The sequence below is a fragment of the Palaemon carinicauda genome, chromosome 10 (genome assembly GCF_036898095.1).
Source record: "Palaemon carinicauda isolate YSFRI2023 chromosome 10, ASM3689809v2, whole genome shotgun sequence".
Classification (NCBI taxonomy): Eukaryota; Metazoa; Arthropoda; class Malacostraca; order Decapoda; family Palaemonidae; genus Palaemon; species Palaemon carinicauda.
In genome coordinates, this window is record NC_090734.1 from 8,688,652 (window position 1) to 8,697,202 (window position 8,551).

Sequence of the window (8,551 nt, forward strand, 5' to 3'; positions counted from 1 at the left end):
ACAGAACCTCAGAGTACCAGTCATTCACCCCCAGCTCCCCCTCTAGGTGAATGAACTCTCTTTTTGGGGCCTTGCTGGTTGGCGAAGGTGGAAGGGCTCTGCCTTTCCCCCTAGTCCACACTTGGTAGGGTTTTGACCCTTTCCTCCCTGTGGCCTAGCGACCTGTCCTACACCTGCCTTCAATGGTTCGGGACTCGCTTCCCTAGCCTAGGTTAGGCAGGCCAGGGGATTCTGTTTCTTTATTTGTTTAGGACAGTACACTAGTCCCGTACCTTCTCTGAACTAACCTACCCTAGGCTGGAGAATGAAGTCTCCTACACCTGGGATAGGGCTGGTTCTGGAACAGAAACCCCCCCCCCCTGGGGCTTTGGTGAAGGCTACGCTTTCGCCCATGCTACCCCTCAGGAGCCTCGCCCCTCCCCCCTCTGTCCTTTTGTGTTGGCCTAGCCATCACACCCCTTTCCGCCATCCTACAGCTCCACCGTGTGCCTGCGGGTTGTGGGTTCAGCTTGGTCCCTTCATGGGTAAGTCCCATCTCCTACGCTTCCCGCATATAGTCGAACTATGGGATAGCCTAAGTGAATCGGTTTGCCGGCATGGGACCTCCCTATCTTAGAGTGGTCTACGGTCCTCCCTTGGGCCGCCACCCGCAATTCCTGCCGACTGCCGGCTCTGTTGCGGCTGGATGAAAGATTGCCCCCCTCACTTTCATTTGAACACTCCTTCCAGAGGAAGACGAGGTCGGGGTAACGAACTACCCTTCCCTCCCTCTTTCTCTACCCTTTCTCTCTACCTATCAGTGCCGGGCCACTGCCGCTACCGTGCCGGCAACAGCTGTCAGGGTATCCTAGTATCCACTCTGTCTCATTGATTGACGCCAGTGCTGGAATACCTGCGCCAGTCGCTTGCCGACTACCGGAGGCCGCCGACGTGCCGGCAATCTGCCATCATCCAGAAGATCCTATTCTCTCTGCCACATAGACTGATGACAGGGAGGGGGTTCCCACCCTCGTGGCATGCCTCCACGCTGCCGGCACCACCTAATCATATTATTTCAGTGAACTGTCACCTCTCCCCTGCCGGCCTGGTGCCGGCAGCGACTATTGTATAGCTATATATGGTAGCTGGTATGTCTATGGTACAGTACTTACCCTAGACAGAAAACTATGATGTATAGTTATGCAGAAAAAATATTTCCAGCATACTCTGTGCATCCATGCGCAGTTCCTTGCTGGGACCCATCTGATTAGGGAGGGATTACTTCTCCCACCCCCCCTTTTCTTATCCTAAACTGAATGAATTAAGCTTCCCCACTTCTCACCATGACTAATTCTCCAAAGGAAGCCTAAGCTGTGCTTAATCCATTGTGGATGTTTCTTCCATCTCTTAGGCTCTTTAAGAGCCCCTAGAATTAGTCTCGATGTGGGGTCACAGCAATTGGCTGGGTGGGATGCATATGTATGTGTCTTTTCTGCTTCTTTTCCAGCTTACTATCCTAAGCTTACACAAGAAAAGGAATCTTATTTTAAGTTAAATAACTTTAAGGCAAATGTAAGATTACCTTAAGTCTTTACTTTAAGTCATTGTATATGACTTCTGCAGACTCATTCCTCCTTTCTTTTACAGGAGGAGTATGCCCGGTGTGAGAGCGCCTTCTGTAGCGTTCTGCGGCCGGACTTCTACGGCCACCTGGCCTGCCGAACCCACACCAGCTGTTCCATCACCAAGGGGACTCTCCGGTATTGAGACCCGCAGGTCTGCACTGTCTGCAAGGACCTGCTCCATGAAGCGTTCGAGGACCCTCCCTCTGCGGAGGCCAGGGACGTTGCCCGAGAGAAACTGCGCAAATGGGTGCGTGATTTCCAAAAGAACGCTACGGGGCCCTATCTCTAGAGTGAGAAGATGAGAGCTTTGCTCATCCCAAAAGCATCTGCGGATGCTGTCATCCCAAAGGCCGAGATCCCCTGCGTCCAGCAGACGGTTGAACCTGACGTTTCGGACGCACAAGACTTCCATCTTGACGAGGTGAAACAGATGTCAGAGGTATCAGAATCCACCGAAAGAACCCTGATGGCCGAGGGTCAAGAAGAGGAGGAGCATGCTGAGGCTCCGGACTCCGAGGGCGAGGTCGCCCGCGCCCCCTCTGTCACTTTCGTTGCTGTAACAGAACCTATCCCCTCTACTTCGTCGATGCCTACTCCTACTCCGTCGTTATTGGAGAACCAGGATAGTATCCAGACCCTAGGGGCCCTCCTGGATGAGAGGTACCGAAGAGGACAAGAAGACCTCAAGAGGGAGATTCTCCGTTTGTCGAAGCAGTCGGTCAATAAGATCAACGTCAAGGATCTTCCCCCTTGCTCAGTGACCAACCCCTGGAGGCATGCCGAGCACATGCCAATCACAAGTGGATGAATCTTCGTCAATGACAAGCTAGGTGCCATCCACCTCGAAGATTTGGAGTTTTGACCTAGTTTTGAGTCGTACCCGGACTGTTACATCCGTCTCAAGTCCGAGCTAGCTTCCAAGGAGGAAACCGAGCCTAAGGAGGTCATAGTCTTTGACCATGCCAAGGCTCAATCTCTTTTGGCTGGAAACCTTAAGAGCAAGGGCTACACCAACTCCAAGGTGTCGGCCCTTAGCAAGAAACATCCATCTTTTCTTGATCCTGCCACCATGGTCTTCCCCTTTGCCGAAAAGTCCTAACTGGCAGTGTTGAAGGTGGTGGAGAAGGGAAACCTCGCCCTACATTGGAGGAATGTAGGCCCCTCTCCCTCGCCCTACCTCCTGACAACAAGAACTTGAAAGACATCCAGTTAACTTTCTCGGTAGGAAAGTTGGAGGCTGACGTAGCAGGACGTCATTTTAATGAGAACCTCCCTAAGCTCTCCGAATCTGCGTCGGGAGCTGGATAAAAAAGAGAGACTGGCTGCCTCCCTTTCCCTCCAAGTGCAATTGGAAACAAAGGCCAGGGACACTTGGACCCCAGATATGTATATGGTCTTAGCTAAGACCCATCTCGCCATCCTGACGGAAGACTTCTACAGCTTCATCAGGGCTCGGAGAGCCTGTAGGGAATTCGTGTTCACGGACACTACTGTCAAACACGAATCCCAGAAACTGATCTCCTCCAACATTTGGGGGAAAAACCCCTTCCCCGATGATCTCGTGAAAGAGATCGTAGACAGAGCCGCCACCGAGAACCGGAACCTTCTCAACAAGTGGGTCATGTCCAGAAAGAGGAAATCTTCTCAGGATGAGGGCCCCCAGCCTAAGAAGAAGATTCACAAGCCTAGGCCTCAGCAGCGACAGGCTAAGCGCCAGTTTCCGGCACCCGCTACTCCCTAGTTGATGGCTCAGCCCCAACAAATCTTTAAGTTGGTCCCTCAACCGGTGGTGGCCAAGTCACCAGTCTTTACCCCTGCCTATGAAAGGCAATCCACTACCTATCGTCCCAAAGGGTGAGGATCCGGCAGAGAAATGATCTCGACGCCCTTCCAGAGGGAGAGGAGGGAGGGGAGCAGGCGGCTGAGGTGGCAAACCCTCGGGAAACCAGAAGCAATGAAATGCTTCTGGTGGGAGGAAGACTCCGCCTCTTCCAGGTTCGTTGGACCTTCGATCCTTGGGCTCACAGCATCATCAAGAACGGACTAGGGATGAGCTGGGTATCACCCCCTCCAACCTTCCATCAATTGTTCCAACACTCCACCCCTGTCCTGGAAGAATACGTCCATGAACACTTGAACAAGAAGGTGATCAAGAGGGTAAAGTCCACCCGGTTCCAGGGAAGACTGTTCTGTGTTCCCAAGAAGGACTCCGACAAACTCAGAGTCATTCTGGACTTGTCCCCTCTCAACAAGATCATCGTGAACAACAAATTCAAGATGCTAACTCATCAGCACATCAGAGCCCTACTGCCCCAAAAGGCATTCACAGTTTCGATAGACTTGGCGGAGGCCTACTGGCACATTTCAATGAATCGCCAGGCCTCCTTCTACCTAGGATTCAGGCTTCAAAGAAGGCAATATGCCTTCAGAGCCATGCCCTTCGGACTCAACATAGCTCCAAGGATCTTCACAAAGCTCGCAGAAACGATCGTCCAACAGCTACGCCTTCAAGGCGTCCAGGTGATGGCTTACCTGGACGATTGGCTGGTATGGGCCGCATCCTCAGAAGAATGCTTGCAAGCTTCAAGAAAAGTGACCCAATTCCTGGAACATCTGGGTTTCAAAATCAACACCAAGAAGTCTCGACTTTCTCTAGCTCAGAAGATTCAGTGGTTAAGAATCCATTGGAACCTTCAGTCACACCGTCTTTCCATCCCTCTGAAGAAATGGAAGGAAATAGCGGGATCTGTCGTCAAGAGGCTCCTAAAATCCAAACGGATTTCAAGACGTCAACAGGAGCAGATGCTTGGCTCCCTCCAGTTCGCTTCAGTGACAGACCCAGTGCTACGAGCACAGCTAAAGGATGCATCGGGAGTCTGGAGAAGATACACATCCATCGCTCGAAGAGATCTTAAGAGACCTCTGCCAACCAGGCTTCGCTCACTCCTAAAGCCATGGTCGGACGCAAAGAATCTGAAGAGATCAGTTCCCCTTCAACCTCCACCTCCGTCAGTCGCTATCCATTTTCAAAGAACATGGTCTCCCCTATTCAAGACGTTCCACATCAACTTCTTGGAGGCGATGGCGGTCCTTCTTTCTCTGAAAAGGCTGTCTCCACGACCCTCGCCCTACATCCGTCTAACTCTGGACAGCGCCGTTGTGGTCAGATGTCTCAACCATCAGGGCTCAAGATCACCCCAATTCAACCAAGTGTTTCTGCCCATCTTCCACCTTGCGGAAAAGAAGAGATGTCACCTCTCAGCAGTTCACCTTCAAGGATTCCACAACGTGACGGCGGATGCTCTATCAAGGACAACCCCGATAGAGTCAGAATGGTCCCTAGACGCAGACTCATTTTCATTCATCTCTCGCCAAGTCCCGGAACTCTTCGCGACGAGCGACAACAAACAACTTCCTTGTTATGTGGCCCCTTTACAAGGACCCCAGAGCAGAAGCAGTGGACGCCATGTCCCTGGATTGGAACAGATGGTCCAAGATTTACCTGTTCCCTCCACCCAACCTTCTGCTGAAAGTCTTCACCAAGCTGAGACCCTTCCAAGGCACAGCAGCTCTAGTGGCACCCAAGTGGCCACAGAGCAACTGGTTCCCTCTAATCCTGGAGTTACAACCCAAGATAATTCCCCTGCCGGACCCAGTTCTATCCCAGCAAGTTCAGAAGTCGACTGTCTTCGCTTCATCAAGGAAAACCAGAGACCTACAGCTCAAGATTTTCTCTCCCTAGCCGTTAAGAAGAGGTTTGGGATCTCGAAAAAATGTTTGGACTTCCTAGAGGAATACAAAACTAAATCTACCAGAAGGCAATACGAGTCTTCCTGGAAGAAATAGGTATCCTTCGTCAAGGCAAAAAATCCCACGGAAATCTCTATAGATTTTTGTCTGTCCTTTTTTCACCTTCATGGACAGGGCTTGGCAGCCAATACGATTACTACCTGCAAATCGGCCTTGACAAGACCACTACTCTATGCCTTCCAGATTGACCTGTCAGACGACATCTTTAACAAGCTGGCAAAGGCATGTGCAAAACTCCGTCCTGCCCCTCCTTCGAGACTTATCTCCTGGTCTCTCGACAAGGTGCTTCAGTTTGCCTTAAGTCTGGACAACGAATCTTGCCCTCTGGAAGATTTGACTCAAAAAGTGATTTTCCTTTTTGCTCTCGCCTCGGGAGCCCGAGTTAGTGAGATTGTGGCTTTATCAAGAGAAGAGGGCCAGATACAATTTGCTGACACAGGCAAACTTACCCTCTTTCCTGACCCAACGTTTCTCACCAAGAACGAGCTTCCCACCAAACGGTGGGGCCCATGGAGAATCTGCCCCCTGAAGGAAGATGTCTCTCTATGCCCAGTAGGGAGTCTAAAGGTCTATCTTCGAAGAACTTCAGACTTTGGCGGAGGACAGCTCTTTAAAGGAGAAACATCAGGGTCTGATTCGTCACTCAAACAACTAAGGGCCAAGATCACCTACTTTATTCGCAGAGCGGATCCTGAGAGTACACCCGCAGGTCATAATCCCAGGAAAGTCGCCTCTTCCCTGAATTTCTTCCAGACGATGGACTTCGAGAGTCTTCATTCCTTCACAGGCTGGAAATCATCGAAAGTGTTTTCCAAGCACTACGCAAAGCTGGTGCAAGAGTTGCGACGCCATGTGGTGGCAGCAGGTAGTGTGCTAAAACCTGCTGCTTAGTGTTGCGTAGAACAGTGAGTTATTCGGGACTCTAACACCATCGGTGCCTGTGTTGACCCCAGTGCGAAACATAGTGAATTTAAGTGCCACCTAGTGACGTTAAAGACTGTTCTTCTACAAGGTGAAGTAACATAGACTGGAACACGTGTGCCGCATGTTTTATCATGAAGTGTATATAAGACTTTCTAGAAAGACTTTATAGTTCCTCTGGAACTTATGTGTGCTATGGCAAGTTTTCCCTTTCAGATTCCACACCAACTTCTTTTGATGTCTTTAGTCTATGTTTATAATTGCATTGATTATTGTAACAAATTTTTACCTATTTCATGCTAATCCTGTTTTAATGAATAAAAGAGTATTAGGTTACCCTGTGCGTCTCATTTTGCCCTCTCTTTCTCATGAAATAAAATACTGTTACAGATTTTTATTAGCCTTTGTTTTGATATTTTATGAACAATGTTATAAATTTGTTCTCTTGGTGCATGCTCATCTAGATTAAGGTAACTTGTTCCAACACGATTATACTTACCTTCTCTATCTGGCCCTGGGACCGGCAGGTATCTCCGAGACTAGGTGAGTTCCTCTATCAAGCAACTTCAAGATGTTCCTTCTGTCCATTTAGGACTTCCCTGCCAGGAGGGCAGGAAGCAGTAACATGGTATATGCTTATCTGAGGTGGCATGTGACGGATATGCCACAGGTCTCTGTGGTCATCAGACCAAAGGAATATTGTTTAGAAGTCGAAAGGCACTAAAAAACGGGGATAAGTCCCCGATACATTAATTCTCTGGTACACTTCCATCAGGACGACATGGCTTGAGCCCAAAAAACGGATTTTGAGCGATGTGAAAAATCTATTTTTGGGTGAGATAGCCATGTCGTCCTGATAGACCCGCCCTTGTTCTCTATTCGGCCTTGACAGGCACCTCCCAATCTTATTGTATCATGGAGGCTGGCATAAACGCCGAAAGGAATGACAATGACGTGCTCCGGCGGTGTCATCCAAGATGGCGGCCAACATGGCAACCGGATGTTGACGTCGCCGAGTACCAAAACAGTAACGGAGGAGGAGAACTTTGTAACGGCTCCTCCCATAACATACCAATATTCCCCCTCGAAGTGTAAACGCTATGTGGGGTGCAGATAGCTGTGTGGCGTGTCAAGCATACGTCCCCTGTTGTTATACGATATCCTAAAGGGAAACCTTATGCTTACTCGTGCCAGAAGTTAGAATTCTGTGAAACCTTTAGTTCAATTCTCTGGGAATATCTACTGTAGTGATATATACCCTTAGGAAGCTACTGAAGGAACCTTCCATCAGGACGACATGGCTATCTCACCCAAAAATAGATTTTTCGCTTCGCTCAAAATCCGTTTTATATATATATATATATATATATATATATATATATATATATATATATATATATATATATATATATATATATATATATATATATATATATATATATTAAATAGATAACGAAATGTATATCTCTTTACGTAACCTACATACTGATACCAGAAGGTAAGATTCAAAGATTCAACGATACGTTTTTAACGTATTCCGACTAAACAAGTTTACAGGTTGTGGTAAATCAGTCTCATATTTATAAAGCTCATGATAAAGATATCTATTTAATGTAAAACGATGGTTAGGCTAAAAGCATGTGGATATTCAAACAGCTCAATTAATAAATAACAAGCTGAGAAAATAGTTTTTCTTGATCATTGAATAGGCATAACCATTCAGTTAAACGGCCATATAACTCAGATTTCGTTTTTTCAAACCAACTGTGTGTTAATTATGTTTCATTTATTAGACGCTAAATTTCTTTGTTCTTCTTTTATAAAAAATCATGACAACTTTCGATGCAACGCTAATTTATAAATCACATTATCCCTTGTTTATGCACTTAGAGCCTACAGCCATCATTGTTGAAAATCTTATCACTTTGTAGCAGATGTTTTTACGAAGAATCTTTTTTTTCTTTTTAATAAACAATTATCTCAACTAACATTGACCATTAAATGGGAAATGTCTTCCGTGATTCTACAGTTAATCACCGGTAATTATTATCAGATAAAAAGGATGAAAATAATTATAACAAGATATATGTTATGAAAATTGTAGGGTTGAAGCGGACTGTATACTTAATGTTGTTACTGACTAAAAAGCCGCTACAAATGTCTTTTCGTAACAAACACCACCGCTCACTTTGCGACATCTAAGGAATAACGGGAGA